We start from the raw sequence: 17,632 nt of genomic DNA on the forward strand, positions 1-17,632 counted from the left end.
ATCTACATGCTTATTGTATGATGGGAGGATGTGCAATACTTGTTGTTAGTCTCCCATGATGCTGATCTCAGAGGGAGGATTTTTCATTTGATGGAATGCGATCCAATATCATATGCACTCCGGTGTGGAGCGCAGACATCTGGGCATGCGCAATCGTGGACAATGATCCTAGATTCGCTCCGGCGTGGAATGATAAGTACGGGCATGCACAGTCACAGGTACGAGTGGAGCAGCGGCAATCAGTTTATCTGGTGTTTCAGCATAAAGCACGTCACTTCTGGACAATCGCACTAGGGGATGGACATTATCGGACCTCTAGCTCATGAGAAGTAGCGTAGGTGCAGTACATTATTGTAGACAGACTCCATTTTGTATATCCTGTGACAATTCACCTCTAGGAATGGGAATGAGCCTCCTAGTCTGGGAGGGGTTTTGGATGAATTGGGATATTTATACATGGGCACCTGGCTATTAGGCACACTATACTGAACATCATGAATTATCATCCTTATATCAAGCCTCCTGATGAACCTGTTGGGGAAACGCGTTGAGGTGGATTATTGAAACATTGTCGGTAAATGAGACGAGAATTAGCTTTATGGAAGATGAATCTTTGAGAAAGTGTTCAGCTGCAGACTCCAAGAAAGAAACTGCTTGTTGTCTGTGGCCTAAAATATATAGGTTTTATTACCAGATGTAAAGAAGAAATCTAAATACTGTAAAATAATATATCTCCTCATATGTTTCCCTTTATTATCTCCAGTAATTGTATTATTACACAGGACTTTTATGATGTTACATCGGCTCATCATCTTCTCATTTAGGTCCCTACAATATCAGATCCTCTCAGTGAAGGTCTTCCATTTAAGAGAATTTTTCTTATGGACCCATCAAAGATGGATATGAATAGAGACAAGATGGCGGAGAGGATATTACATCTTACCCTAGAGATCCTCTTCCAGCTTACTGGAGAGGTGAGAGATTCTGATGACGTCACATTACATCATTCTTATCTATGGGAATAACAGATGGACAGAACTGGAGAGGTGAGGACTCTGGAAATGTCTGAAGTGAGATTTAATAATGTGTCTCTCCATAACCAGGATTACATAGTAGTGAAGAAGACCTCTAGTGGGCACTGCCAGGCCCCTGTATCTGAGGGATGGGAAAGACCCCTGAGCCCAATCACAGGGCCTCCATCTCACCTCTTGATTCATGAGGACATCAATGACCAGAAGATCCTAGAACTCACCTACAAGATGATTGAGCTGCTGACTGGAGAGGTGACACTGCTGGGAATGCTGGGACATTACACAGTAATACTATGAAAGGATCAGGGGTATGACTGTATGATTGTATGTGTCAGGTTCCTATAAGATGTCAGGATGTTGCTGTCTATTTCTCCATGGAGGAGTGGGAGTATTTAGAAGGACACAAAGATTTGTACAAAGACGTCATGATTGAGGTTCTCCAGCCCCTCATATCACCAGGTAACAGACGAGGCTAAATACACACGGTCTATAATTATCTGTATGTAAAGAATGAATTCAGTCCCTGTATGTGTTTCCTCCAGATATATCCAGTAAGAGGACAACACCAGAGAGATGTCCCCGTCCTCTTCTTCCACAGGACTGTAAACAAGAAGAGCCCAATGTTCCTCAGGATCATCAGGTAGATGGAGAGAAGGTGTCATGAGATCTCCCCTATGATGTGTACACGGCTGTGAAGGTCTTGTGCTCAGTCTTGTTTTATCCACCAGTATTATGTGTTTTTTGCTTGTGTAATGAGAACGGTGGAGATGGCAGGATTAGAGCTGATCATAGATGTGACTTCTCATCTGTCTGTGACTTTTACAATATTTGTTTCAGGGTGAAGATCTGACCCATATTAACACTACAGAGACATATGTAAGGGGTGATGAGTGGTGTAAAGAGGAAATTCCTACATATGACTACCCAGGTGAGTAATAACCACTAAACTCAGAGAAGTCACAGATTCTTCTCAGTCACCGGCTGTGGCTGCTTTATCAGTGGTGTAGTCCGGCCGTATCACAATCATGTGATCACCATTTTGCCTCTAGACCACAACATTCTCCTCCACCCAAAACTGTTCAAATGATTTTGAGCATTAAAACCCTTTTCCATAGAACTTACAACCTGGAGAATCCACCTACCCCCTGGGATTAGTAGACGCTGATCGTTACCTGCCCAGATCTGTAAACTACAAAGCCAAATGACCGCATACATAGAATTTGCTGACAAGTTAGAAAATCACTTGATGAAAAATAATATGATGGGTCTGTAAGAGAAAGTGGAGGGTAATGATGCTGTTCCTTCCTAGATCCCTGATATCTTATTGGATGAATCCACCTTCTCTCCCTTCTGTGCTGCTGAATGTGCTCATATGGTCCCTACAAGACCAGGTCCAGTCTTTCTGGCCAAACTTTACTTTTATGATCTACAACATTAAATGTGCAGTGAGGGCCAAGTGTGAATTTCTGTACAATAACAACAGAGTTTCCCTTTATCCTGATTTTTCAATTTATTTTAAAACCGACTAACTTCAAACAGGATAGTGATAAACTATATTAAAAACATTACACCTGTGCTATGATATACTGTATCTCTAAGCTAAATTTAAGACACCTCAGCTCTGCACTATTATAAAAAGTTCTCTTTGAATGTCTAATATTTCTTCATGAAATTCATCTGACAGAAAATATTGGCCCTTACGATAGTTTAGATTCCCAAGAGCCACCGAGCCCCATACTCTAATTACCCCAGAGAGGTTTCACCACTAGTTACTCACTACTTACTGATGGAGACTGTTGAGTTTGATCATTTCAGTAGATGTGTTATTGTCTATACTCACAGTTTTGACTACAGTAATTAGTGCCCAAAATACTCTGATTTAACCCTTTCCTGCAGCCAGTTTTGTGTTCATATCTGGGCCCATTTTTCAAATCTGACGTGTGTCACTTTATGTGGTGATAATTTTGGAATTCTTCACAAAGGATAATAGGAAGCAAATGGACCTTACAAATAATATTCCAACTTCTCTTGAATGTGACACTACCCCATATACGGTTGTACACTACTGTCTGGGCACATGGCAGGTTAAGAAGGGAAGAAGCGCCATTTAGCTATTTGAATGCAGATTTTGCTGGGATAGTTTGCAGACACAATGTATTGGGGACACTGTTCATAGTCACCTGGCAGCTCAAAAGATGGCTACCACGAACAGACTTGGCGCCATCTACTCCATTTTCCTGATCCCTGGGTTTGCCTTGCTCATCACCCTTTAACCCCTCTATATGGATTTGGACTTAGACAGAGACCCCTAGGCTTGGGCCATGGTGTTACCTGCTGTTCTGTGGTGTGAGATGGGAAGAAGAATGGTCAGGTAGCCGGGTCATATCCATGAGGGCAGAGAAAATACAAAATCAGAAAACGCAAGAGTAGTCAGTAAACGGGCCGAGGTCACAACAGGAAACAAATACACAAGCCGGGAGCTGAGCACAGAGGACTGAACCAGAGGAGAACAAGGCTGTATCTGGCAGCTTCCTGCAATATGCTTCCAGCTTTAGTAGGGTGCGGTGCTTTCCAATTGGCTGAAGCAGGAAGCAGATTACTCCAGCTGGACAGCACACACACCCATACTGCCAGACTGGATAGTACTACAGGTCCCAGGCTTCCTAATCTTACTGGCTGGACAGAGCCTGCTCCGCCCAGAGCTTCTGGTTCTGACGTCTCCTCCATCACCAGCGCCGCCTGCAGGATGAATAAGGCGGCTCCTGGTGACAGAAGCAGACGTCGCAGGAGCAGATCCCAGAGGAGATGGGACACACCATTTATAGAAGCCCTAATGTGACCAAATTTCAGAAAACCAGAGCAGTATAAATCCCCATAAAGTGACTCCATTTTGGAAATTATAACCCTCAGTGAATTAATCTATAGGAGTAGTGACTATTTTGACTCTACAGGCACTTTCTGGATATTAGCACGCAGTGGATGTTGGAGAGTGAAAATTACAAATATATCATTTTATTGCTCAACACATAGTGCCCAGATTGTGCTCCAGGAGACACACACCGTAAATTAAGTGGGTTCTTCTCACTATAGTAATGCCAAATACATGGATGCTGAATGTGTTTTGGGCGCACTGCAAGGCTCAGAAGTGAGGGGGAGATCTGACTTTGGGAGAGTGGATATTGCTGGATTGGTTTATGGAAGCCATGTTGCTTTTCAAAAGCCTTTGAGCCACTAATGATGTGGAAACCTCTGGTTTTCCACTGACAGATGATGGACCTGAGTGGGGACTTGTTTTTTTGTGAGATGAGTAGAACTTTTTATTGGTATTTTTTCACCTACATAACATTGTTTGGTGGCTTTTTATTCCATATTTTGGAGGCAGAATTAACAGACAGTTGAACACTACGCTCCACTGGTTCTTTCTATGAGGTTTTCTATTAGACTGTGAACTGTTATTGTCTTGGTGAATAATGACGGCTAACATAAGGCAAAATTAAAAAAAAATCTCTGAAAAAGATACAGCCTTACCAACACCAAATCATATAACAAATGCACTAGCAGGATGCCGCTGACCCCCATGATAAAGGCAGTGCAGGTGCAAAATACTTATGGAGCAATCACTCACAAACCTACCAATTCATGGAGGGTGTGGTTGCCTAGTATTAAAGACTAGATGGTGGCCCGATTCTAACGTATCGGGTATTCTAGAATATGTCTCCCGACGGTGGCGTACTTATTTTAAATCTGGCGCCAATTGGCCGGAGACGGTGTTTAAATTTGGGGCTGATATCGCTGATTGGTCGCAGCCGCCGGTCGCGACCAGTCAGCGAACCGTGTTAGTGAGGACCGGGCAATTATAGTGAGGACTTATAATGCCCCATGCAGGATGTCACATCCCCTCCCTCTCTTATAATGCGCCATGCAGGATGTCCCTTGTCCCCCCCCACCATATAATGCCCCATGCAGGATGTCACATCCCCCCTTCCATTATAATGGCCCATGCAGGATGTCACCCCCCCTCCCTTATAATGCCTCATGCAGGAAGTCACATCCCCCTTCCCTTATAATGCCCCATGCAGGAAGTCACATCCCCCCTTTATAATGCCCCATGCAGGAAGTCACCTCCCTATAATGCCCCATGCAGGAAGTCACATCTCCTCCATATAATGCCCCATGCAGGATGTCACATCCCCCTTTCCATTATAATGGCCCATGCAGGATGTCACCCCCCCCTCCCTTATAATGCCCCATGCAAGAAGTCACATCCCCCCCTCCCTTATAATGCCCCATGCAGGAAGTCACATCCCCCCATATAATGCCCCATGCAGGATGTCACATCCCCCCTTCCATTATAATGGCCCATGCAGGATGTCACCCCCCTCCCTTATAATGCCCCATGCAGGAAGTCACATCCCCCCTCCCTTATAATGCCCCATGCAGGAAGTCACACCCCCCCCATATAATGCCCCATGCAGGAAGTCACATCCCCCCCATATAATGCCCCATGCAGGAGGTCACATCCCCCCCATATAATGGCCCATGCAGGATGTCACCCCCCTCCCTTATAATGCCCCATGCAGGATGTCACATCCCCTCCCTCTCTTATAATGCACCATGCAGGAAGTCACATCCCCCCCTCCCTTATAATGCCCCATGCAGGATGTCACATCCCCCTTTCCATTATAATGGTCCATGCAGGATGTCACCCCCCCTCCCTTATAATGCCCCATGCAGGAAGTCATATCCCCCCCTCCCTTATAATGCCCCATGCAGGAAGTCACATACCCCCCATATAATGCCCCATTCAGGAAGTCACCTCCCTTATAATGCCCCATGCAGGAAGTCACATCCCCCCATATAATGCCTCATGCAGTATGTCACATCCCCCCTTCCATTATAATGGCCCATGCAGGATGTCACCCCCACCCTTATAATGCCCCATGCAGGAAGTCACATCCCCCCCCCTCCCTTATAATGCCCCATGCAGGAAGTCACTTCCCCCCATATAATGCCCCATGCAGGATGTCACCCCCCCTTATAATGCCCCATGCAGGGTGTCACCCCCCCCTGTTTAATGCCCTATACAGGATGTCACCCCCCCCCTTTATAATGCCCCATGCAGGAAGTCACATCCCTCCTCCCTTATAATGCCCCATGGAGGAAGTCACATCCCCCCCAAATAATGCCCCATGCATGAAGTCACATCCCCCCCATATAATGCCCCATGCAGGAAGTTATATCCCCCCAATATAATGGCCCATGCAGGATGTCACCCCCCCTTATAATTCCCCATGCAGCAAGACACATCCCCCTCCCTTATAATGCCCCATGCAGGAAGTCACATCCCCCCATATAATGCACCATGCAGGAACTCACATCCCCCCCATATAATGCCCCATGCAGGAAGTCACATCCCCCCATATAATGCCCCATGCAGGATGTCACCCCCCCCCTGTTTAATGCCCTATGCAGGATGTCACCTCCCCCCCCATATAATGCCCCATGCAGGAAGTCATATCCCCCCCCTCCCTTATAATGCCCCATGCAGGAAGTCACATCCCCCCCTTATAATGCCCCATGCAGGAAGTCACATCCCCCCCTTATAATGCCCCATGCAGGAAGTCACATCCCCCCCATATAATGCCCCATGCAGGAAGTCACATCCCCCTTTCCATTATAGTGGCCCATGCAGGATGTCACCCCCCCTCCCTTATAATGCCCCATGTAGGAAGTCACATCCCTCGCTCCCTTATAATGCCCCATGCAGGAAGTCACATACCCCCCATATAATGCCCCATGCAGGAAGTCACCTCCCTTATAATGCCCCATGCAGGAAGTCAACCCCCCCCATATAATGCCTCATGCAGTATGTCACATCCCCCCTTCCATTATAATGGCCCATGCAGGATGTCACCCCCCTTATAATGCCCCATGCAGGAAGTCACATCCCCCCCCTCCCTTATAATGCCCCATGCAGGAAGTCACTTCCCCCCATATAATGCCCCATGCAGGATATCACCCCCTCTTATAATGCCCCATGCAGGGTGTCACCCCCCCCCCTGTTTAATGCCCTATGCAGGATGTCACCCCCCCCTTATAATGCCCCATGCAGGAAGTCACATCCCCCCTCCCTTATAATGCCCCATGCAGGAAGTCACATCCCCCCCAAATAATGCCCCATGCAGGAAGTCACATCCCCCCCATATAATGCCCCATGCAGGAAGTTATATCCCCCCAATATAATGGCCCATGCAGGATGTCACCCCCCTAATAATGCCCCATGCAGGAAGTCACATCCCCCCTCCCTTATAATGCCCCATGCAGGAAGTCACATCCCCCCATATAATGCACCATGCAGGAAGTCACATCCCCCCCCATATAATGCCCCATGCAGAAAGTCACATCCCCCCATATAATGCCCCATGCAGGATGTCACCCCCTCCCCCTGTTTAATGCCCTATGCAGGATGTCACCCCCCCATATAATGCCCCATGCAGGAAGTCACATCCCCCCCTCCCTTATAATGCCCCATGCAGTAAGTCACATCCCCCCCTTATAATGCCCCATGCAGGAAGTCACATCCCCCCCTTATAATGCCCCATGCAGGAAATCACATCCCCCCCATATAATGCCCCATGCAGGAAGTCACATCGCTCCCATATAATGCCCCATGCAGGAAGTCACATCCTCCCCATATAATGGCCCATGCAGGATGTCACCCCCCTTATAATGCCCCATGCAGGATGTCTCCCTCCCCCCTGTTTAGTGCCCTATGCAGGATGTCACCTCCCCCCTCCTCTATAATGCCCCATGCAGGAAGTCACATCCCCCCCTCCCTTATAATGCCCCATGTCCTGCATCCCCTCCCTCTCTTATAATGCGCCATGCAGGATGTCACATCCCCTCCCTCTCTTATAATGCCCCATGAAGGATGTCACATTCCCCCTTTTATTTTAATGGCCCATGCAGGATGTCACCCCCCCTCCCTTATAATGCCCCATGCAGGAAGACACATCCCCCCCACCCTTATAATGCCCCATGCAGGAAGTCACATAACCCCCATATAATGCCCGTTGCCGCTGATCTCCCGACGATAGCCGAATGGAGGTCAGCGGCGCCTCCGGTCGGGGTACTTATGTTGCCAGCAGCTGGCTGCATCGCCACTGACCTCCGTGCGGCAGATGAACCGCTAACGGCCGCCATCTTTTTCTGAAATCTCGCGTCGCTGATTGGCCGCGGCCGGACCAATCAGCGACGCGGGATTTCCTGGACAGACAGACGGGATAAGATAATTATATATATTAGATGCACACAGAAGAAGCTTGCATAGGACACCAGTCACACAGGCAGGTTTGATGCACAGTGTCTGGCTTAGCCTATTGATGATGCTCATACTATTAGATCAGGAGGGCTACCCAGCACTATATAAGTGCACCCACATGGACAGACGCCCCAGTACACCCAACCAACACTAAATTGCTAGTGCATTTGTTATCTGATTTGGTGTTGGTAAGACTGATTTTTCTGTGATGTTTTCTTGGTAAATAACTTTTACATAAAGTGAATTTTTACGGAGAGTTTAAGTAGAAATGTTCAACAATATAAATTTTAAGGATATGTTATTCATAAATAATAATTGGTTTTATTCTTTCCAGATGACTGTACCGAGAGATCAGAGGGACAGCTGAAATCAAGTTTTATCAGACATAAGATAACCCACACAGGAGAGAAGCCTTTTTCATGTTCAGAATGTGGAAAATGTTTTGGCCATAAATCAGCTTTAGTTAATCACCAGAGAACTCACACAGGGGAGAAGCCTTTTTCTTGTTCAGAATGTGAAAAATATTTTAGCCAGAAATCAGGTTTGGTTAATCACCAAATAACTCACACAGGGGAGAAGCCTTTTTCCTGTTCAGAATGTGGGAATTTTTTTATCCAGAAATCAGCTTTGGTTAATCACCAGAGAACTCACACGGGGGAGAAGCCTTTTTCCTGTTCAGAATGTGGGAAATGTTTTAGCCAGAAATCAGATTTGGTTAATCACCAGAGGACTCACACAGGGGAGAAGCCTTTTTCCTGTTCAGAATGTGGAAAATGTTTTAGCCATAAATCAGATTTGGTTAATCACCAGAGAACTCACACAGGGCAGAAGCCTTTTTCTTGTTCAGAATGTGGGAAATGTTTTAGCCATAAATCAGCTTTGGTTAATCACCAGAGAACTCACACAGGGGAGAAGCCTTTTTCTTGTTCAGAATGTGGGAAATGTTTTAGCCAGAAATCAGTTTTGGTTAATCATCAGAGAACTCACACAGAGGAGAAGCCTTTTTCTTGTTCAGAATGTGAAAAATGTTTTAGCCAGAAATCAGCTTTGGTTAATCACCAAATAACTCACACAGGTGAGAAGCCTTTTTCATGTTCAGAATGTGGGAAATGTTATGCAGATAAATCAACTCTTAACAAGCATCAGAGAACTCATACAAGGGAAAAGCCTTTTTCATGTTTAGAATGTGGGAAATGTTTTATACGGAAAGCGCATCTTGATGACCACCAGAGAGCCCACACAAGGGAGAAGCCTTTTTATGTTCAGAATGTGGGAAATGTTTTGTGAATAAATCATCACTTCTTAGTTACCAAAGTACTGACACAGGAGAGAAGCCATTTTTATGTTCTTAATGTGGGAAATGGTTTCCTTGGAAATCAACTTTTTTTAAACTTCAGAGAAGTCACACAGGGGAGAAGCCTTTTTCATTCTAATCTAAAATTGTATCTTTTTAAAGGGGTTTTCCACTACTAGGACAACTTCTTCTCATTCCTCATGTTTGGCCTTGTTAAAATAAAAAACAATCATACGCAACTCCCATTCTGGCACCGTTCCATTGTTGTCACAACTTGCGTTTCCAGTGCTCACATAAGGTTGTTACATCACACAATCCTGCTCCTAATCAACACCACCTTTGGATGTATTGAACATCAACAGGAAGGCCATGGCATGGACATAGCACCGAGAGAAGGCACACACTGAAAACACTCTCTTCAGACCGTGTTCCGGGGGGAATTATAAGCAATTTACAGCCTCAAACATGACATCCGATATAGGAAAGAAAGAGGAGATCGGAGGTTAATCTGAGGTCCTCCACCTCCGTCAGCATGTCTGGTATGCAGCGTTTCTTATGGAAGGTCTTATCTTCCTGCTCCGGAGCCATTACTGCCTCATCTCAGCGTGGTAAAAGAAGCAGCCTTAACCCTCATGATGCCAGACAGCTCCAGCCTGTAAATCCTGCACCAACTTCTCTCTTAATGTCGGCCTGAGCAGTGCTTGCTTCACAGGGACATTTACTCCCCCAGCCACAGGGAATTCTGATATGGAGAACGCCATAATTGATTTGTATATCATATTGCATCTATCCCTACTAAACAATAGATGCAGCATTATATACAAATGCTGGAGACCAAATACAAAACTGAAATACGTCCCCTCACTTCTAGCCTGTCACAGCTTACTGACGAGGTACAGAGATTAGAGGCGGATGTCGTACAAGATGTGGGCTATCAAAATGCTCATAAATAAACAGTCTGTTTAATTTGGTTGATGACCATGAAAATCACAATAATATCTGGATAAGGGGTATACATGAAAGCATCAATGCACAAGCGATCATGCCAACACTATTGACATTAATCAATAATATCCTTGGTGACCCTATTGATAAGGAGCTGGAGACTGACAGGGAACACCATACATTAGGCAATCATGGCCCAGATCCTGAGCATCCAAGGGACATTATCTGTCACATACATTTTTTCAATGTAAAAGAGGCCATTGTGAGGAAAGCAGGGGAGTTGAGTCCTGGTGATTTTCAATGGAAAACGTATACAATCGATCACATATCTATCCTGAATGACACTTGCTAAAAGAAGGGTATTGAAACCACTACTTGATGCTCTATTGAAAAATGGCCTGATGTACTTCTGCGGTACCCTTTCCAGCTGCAGGTCCGAAAAATGGAACATTGTATACTTTGAAAGATCAAAGTGACGAGACCTTTCTGTGATGTCCTGGACATTCCCAGAATCCATATATCTGACTGGCCACCTGCTCCACCATTGCCACAGAGAGTTCCAGCACGTCACAGAAGGCGTTCAATGGATCAGGAACTTGATGATGATGCAGCCAGATGGGAAAGGAACCTGCCAATCATATGAGCTCCTGAAATGAATGTTGTCTTCCCTGATGAGAGACAGTTTGCAGATGCTTACTTATTTCTTTAAGCATATAATTAGATATATCTAAATAGAGCATTAGGTGCCACTCTTCCACTATATAGAATGTCTAAGTTCATATAAGATCTTAGACCAGCATATAAGTTGAGTTCACATGATACTACTGTAATATCAGGCTGTATTACATTACTTGCTTTATATTCCATGGTTCCACCTAATAGGAATCCTAGAACTGAAAGTTTGACTTACGCCTGTAAAGACAACCCCCAGTTAGGGACTTGCATTGGGATCTGCTTGTTTCGCAATTTCCTACTGTTTTGATATATTCATTATCTATACTTCTTAGACGCTGAGAGGTAGATGTTACTATCTACCGTCTATACGTCATCTTTTCTTTTAATCTTTCTCTCTTCCATTCCTCCTTTTTTTCATATAATATGGCACAACTCAAAACTTGTTCATTGAATGTCAGAGGACTTAATGTTCCAGAGAAAGGAGCTCAAGTGTTTTATCGTAGGCATAAACAACACGTACATTTTCTCTTTCTTCAGGAGTCACACTTTAGAGACGATCATATACCTCACTTTACTAATAGATATTATTCATCTTGGCATCACAGTACAAATGCAGTTTTGAAGTCTAAGGTGCTGAGCACAGATCACTGCTGCATACTATTGTAGAAACACTGTCTGACACGGAGAGGAGGTATGTGTTTAAGATCTCCATCTACTCCAAAATTTTGACTTTGGTAAACGGCTATCTCCCTAATTGTGACCAAATTAAGACAGGCCGTCAATACTTACTTTTTGCTAAGGACCTTATCATCATTGGAGGTGACTTAAATTTTGTCTTGGATCCTTGTTTAGACGCGTCCCTGGGCTGGTGTCACCAATCTAAATCACAATCAAAAGCTTTGCTAAACGTGCTCTGGTCTTTCCAACTGGTCGATGTATGGAGGATACTACATCCAGACTTAAAGGATTGTACGTATTATCCTCCTTTACACAATACATATAGCCGTAGAGACTTTTCCTTAATAAGCCATCACTTGCTTACATGGAAACCTACATCTCACTATGATACTATGTTACATTTGGATAAATATCCTTTGATGGTTAAGACAAAATGGGAGGAGGATGTGGGTCCCTTATCTGAGGAGCAATGGGGGAAATACTGGATTTTGACACCGAAACTTTCATTGTCAGAGTCACAAAGATTGTCCCGAATTCTTCTCATTCATAGGGTATATAGATCCCCAAGTATTTTATTTAAAATTGAAATACAAACGGATGACACATGTCCTAGATGTGGTTAAAATGTTACCCACTTGATGCATATGACGTGGGAATGTGTAAATATTGGCGACTACTGGAAGGGGGTGATCGCTCTTGTACTATCTGTATTTGGGATATTACTTCAGTTGGAACCTAAAATCTGTATCCTAGGACTCCTGGGAGAGGACATAGACCCAGACTCCCATATGGCAATAGCTAGCTCAGAAATATTATTCCAAGACAAAAAGTTGTTAGTACTACATTGGATAGACAATTCTCCCCCAACGATAACAGAACTAAGATCCAGGATAAATAACACTCTATGGTTGGAAAGTGGATCTTATATAAAAAGGAATGCTCTCAAGAAATCCATACACATATGGGAACAATGGTTAATTACTCCAGGTATTGCTTCAGAAATACTACCCTGGATCATTTGTACATATCCCTGCAATAAACCAGGAATTTATATCCTTATACCTAAGGTGTCAGCAAATATTAATTGTCTCAGTCCACACAATTGTCCCTTCTTAGATATATTCTTTTTCTTTTGATGTCCCAATAGTGAAAATAAGCCGTCAGGAAGTATTCAGATATTTATGTACAAATGTAAAATTACTATTCCAAAACATTGTACTATAGAGCGATATTGGGATTTATATCATTGTAAACCGGTTCTTGTATTGTTTACTGGTTTTTCTTTCTTATTATTTTTTTTGTCACAGAGTTTATATGACAAAAACAAAATGTTGGTCTTTCTTTTGTTAAATAAAAATGATCTGATTGAAAAAAAGAAAGGAGCGAAGGTCTTTACTAGATCAAACGTATAGAAAATATCAAGATCGCATGTGAAGGTACTCGTAGGAATTCACAGATAAATGTGGTCTCTCATTGACAAGAAGGTTACATCTACGGATGCAAAGGACATACGTATCCAAAATAAAAGGAGCACCGCGGCTATAAATTCATAACCCCACTGACATAGCTGAAGCATTTCATTGCTATTATAGCTCACTATATAATATTCATGGACAATACCACTAATACTCTTGAAACAAAAATTTATAAATATATTATGGACACTGCCCTTCCTTCCTTACAGACCCCTGAGCAGGAGATACTAGACAAAGCTTTCACTGAACAACAGATAGGGAATGATTTAATGGCCTGTCCTATCGGGAAGATCCCTGGGCCAGATGGGTTCAATAATAGATTTTATAAGATGTTTGCACCTCTGTTATTACCTTTTTAACTAAATTGTTCAATAAAATCTCAGAAGACCTTACCCACCAATCACTTGAAGCTTATATAATGGTTTTATCAAAGCCTGGAAAAGGACCAAATACCTGCCCTAATATTCATCCAATATCAATAATGTAGACGTCAAAATATTTTCTAAAATAATTACAACATGGCTCTCCCACTATCTACCCTCAATTGTTAGCAACGATCAGGTTGGTTTTGTTAAGGTTAGAGAAGCTCGTGATAATACAGATAAAACATTGTTGTTAAATTCACATGCAAAAGCCGAGGGGATCCCAATGTGCCTTGTTTCTGTCTACGCTAAAAAAGCATTTGACACAGTGCATTGGACTTTCTTGAAGAGCACCCTACCACAAATTGGGTTGCGCTCTTTCTTGTTGTCTAAAATTCGATCCTTATACGCTGACCCTAAAGCAATATGGTAAACAGCCTTCATTCTGACACATTTTCTATTAAAAATGAGACAAAGCAAGAGTGTCCCTTATCACCTCTCCTATACACATTGGTGATGGAACATTTCACGGTAGCGTTATGTAAAAATCCAGATACTAGTGGAGTTACTATAGACTCACATCACTATAAACTAGCTCTATATGCAGATGACTTGTTGCTCTATGTTTCAAACCCACTTATCTCATTTCCCTCTATAATAAAGGATTTAAAAGAATTTGGCCATGTAAGCAATTTTAAAGTCAACTACTCTAAAACAGAAGCCATAAACATAACTTTTAACGCTGAACCGACACAATAACTTATTTCTAACTTTCCCTTTAAGTGGCAGAAAGATGCTATTAACCACTTCGCGCCAGAGCCTGTTTTTGCCTTCGTGACCGGGCCAATTTTTTCAATTCTGACCACTGTCACTTTATGAAGTAATTACTCTGGAACGCTTCAACGTATTCCCCTGATTCTGAGACTGTTTTTTCATGACATATTGTACTTCATGATTGTGGTAAAATTTCTTCCATATAACTTGCGTTTATTTGTGAAAAAATCGGAAATTTGGCGAAAATTTTGAAAATTTTGCAATTTTCAAACTTTGAATTTTCATGCCCTTAAATCAGAGAGATATGTCACACAAAATAGTTAATAAATAACATTTCCCACATGTCTACTTTACATCAGCACAATTTTGGAACCAAAATTTTTTTTTGTTAGGGAGCTATAAGGGTTAAAAGTTGACCAGCGATTTCTCATTTTTCCAACAAAATTTACAAAAACATTTTTTTAGGGACCACATCATATTTGAAGTCACTTTGAGGGGTCTTTATGACAGAAAATACCCAAAAGTGACACCATTCTAAAAACTGCACCCCTCAAGGTGCTCAAAACCACATTCAAGAACTTTATTAACCCTTTAGGTGCTTCACAGGAATTTTTGGAATGTGGAAAAAAAAAATTAACATTTAACTTTTTTCACAAAAATGTTACTTTAGACCCAATTTTTTTTATTTTCACAGGGGTAACAGGAAAAAATGGACCCCAAATTTTTTTGTGCAATTTCTCTTGAGCGTGCTGATACCCCATATGTGAGGGAAAACCACTGTTTGGGCGCACTGCAGGGTTCGGAAGGGAAGGAGCGCCATTAGACTTTTTGAATGTAAAATTTGTCTGAATAATTAGCAGACGCCATGTTGCGTTTGGAGAGCTCCTGATGTGCCTAAACAGTGGAAACCCCCCACAAGTGACACCATTTTGGAAACTAGACCCCTTAGGGAACTTATCTAGATATGTGGTGAGCACCTTGAACCCCAAGGTGCTTCACAGAAGTTTATAATATTGAGCTGTAAAAATAAAATTTTCACATTTTTCCCACAAAACCGTTTTTCATCCCTTAATTTTGCATTATCATAAGGGTAATAGGATAAATTGCACCATGAAATTTGTTGTGCAATTTCTCCTGAACACGCTGATACCCCATATGTGGAGGCAAATTACTGTTTGGGCGCATGGCAGGGTTTGAAAGGGAAGGAGCGCCATTTGACTTTTTGAATGTAAAATTTGTTTGAATAATTAGCAGACATCATGTCGCATTTGGGGAGCCCCTAATGTGACTAAACAGTGGAAACCCCCCACAAGTGCCACCAATTTGGAAACTAGACCCCTTAGGGAACTTATCTAGATGTGTGGTGAGCACCTCGCACCCCCAGCTGCTTCACAGAAGTTTATAATATTGAGCCGTGAAAATAAAATTTTCACATTTTTCCCACAAAAAATCTTTTTCATTCTCTAATTTTGTATTATCATAAGGGTAACAGGATAAATTGCACCATGAAGTTTGTTGTGCAATTTCTCCTGAACACGCCGATACCCCATATGTGAGGGAAAACCACTGTTTGGGCGCACGGCAGGGTTTGAAAGGGAAGGAGCGCCATTTGACTTTTTGAATGTAAAATTTGTTTGAATAATTAGCGGACGCCATGTCACATTTGTGGAGCCCCTAATGTGTCTAAACAGCGGAAACCCCCCACAAGTGCCACCATTTTGGAAACTAGACCCCTTAGGGAACTTATCTAGATGTGTGGTGAGCACCTTGCACCCCCAGCTGCTTCACAGAAGTTTATAATATTGAGCCGTGAAAATAAAATTTTCACATTTTTCCCATAAAAAATGTTTTTCATCCCCTAATTTTGCATTATCATAAGGATAACCGGAGAAATTGCACCATGAAATTTGTTGTGCAATTTCTCCTGAGTACGCCGATACCCCATATGTGGGGGAAAACCACTGCTTTGGTGTACGGCAGGGTTCGGAAGAGAAAGGAGCGCTATGTTGGCTGGGATAGGTTGCAGACACCATGTCACATTTGAAGAGTCGCTGACATGCCAAAACAGCAGAAACCTCCACAAATGACCCCATTTTGTAAACTACACCTCTCAAGGAATTCATCTAGGGAAGTAGTGAGCATTTTTTAATTTTTAAATTTATACCATTGGGCAGTGAAAAAAGCATAATTATATTTTTACCACAAAAAAATGTTTTACCCTCAGATTTTACATTTTCACACAGGGCAATGGGTAAAAATGGTGCCGAAATGTGTCACACAATGTCTTCTAAAAGTGTCAATACCCCATATGTGGCTGTATCGTACCGCTTAGCCATACGGCGAGATCTGGGGGGGACGGAGCGCTATTTGACAATTGGAGAACAAATTATTGTAGAATAGGCATTTGGATTTGGGAGCACAAAATTTTCTGAATTTCTTTTGGGGGGCAAGGACCATTTTGCTTTTCCAGAGCCTTTCTGCTACCAGTAACTTGGAAGTCCCTTATATTTTTAACAGATGATGGACCTGAGTGGGGACTAGCTTTTTTTGAGGACTGAGTTGAAGCTTTTATTGGGAACATTTTACGTAACATTTATCCGGCGCTCTAGGCTGAGCACTTACATCGGGGTTTCCATCTAATTTTCCAAGTGATGTAATTCAGATGAAACCCCTGCAGGATCCATTCACTGTAATGAGGCAGCAGAGTTACTCTGGACTCCGTCTGGCCTCTGTTTAGTGGTGTCCTTTTTTTCAGAAGTGCACAAAACTGTGGCCAACCGCACTTTTATGCACGCCTAAAACAAATGACACCGTGGGATCCCAGGCTAGACGGCGTCCACAGTGGCCTATATCTGTCTCATTACAGGGAATCTTCCATCATGGGTTCTGGTATTTCAGAGATTTACACGGAAACTCTGGTGTAAGTGCTCAGCGCAGAGCGAAGGATAAATGTGAGCAGAGCCTTACTCCGATCTTTGGGAGACATAATAAACAAATCAGTAGCAGGTGAATAATATTTGTTTTATTTATTTTTTATGCCGTTCCTAGTGTGATATAACTGATTAGATTACTTTATT

The 17,632-nt window shown here is 43.0% G+C and overlaps 1 protein-coding gene and 1 long non-coding RNA gene across 4 annotated transcripts in view; one reads left to right on the forward strand and one right to left on the reverse strand.

Moving 5' to 3' along the window:
* LOC141182619 (uncharacterized) overlaps positions 1-17,632 on the reverse strand; it is a 213,623-nt gene that overhangs the window by 67,844 nt on the left and 128,147 nt on the right. The window lies entirely within an intron of this gene.
* LOC141182634 (uncharacterized) lies at positions 1,570-8,804 on the forward strand. Its single transcript, XR_012257931.1, has 3 exons — positions 1,570-1,671; positions 1,869-1,959; positions 8,687-8,804. It is a non-coding gene; the product is annotated as an uncharacterized lncRNA (long non-coding RNA).

The sequence above is a fragment of the Phyllobates terribilis genome, unplaced genomic scaffold (assembly GCF_046119375.1).
Source record: "Phyllobates terribilis strain yellow unplaced genomic scaffold, ASM4611937v1 Scaffold_35__1_contigs__length_13245226, whole genome shotgun sequence".
Lineage (NCBI taxonomy): Eukaryota > Metazoa > Chordata > Amphibia > Anura > Dendrobatidae > Phyllobates > Phyllobates terribilis.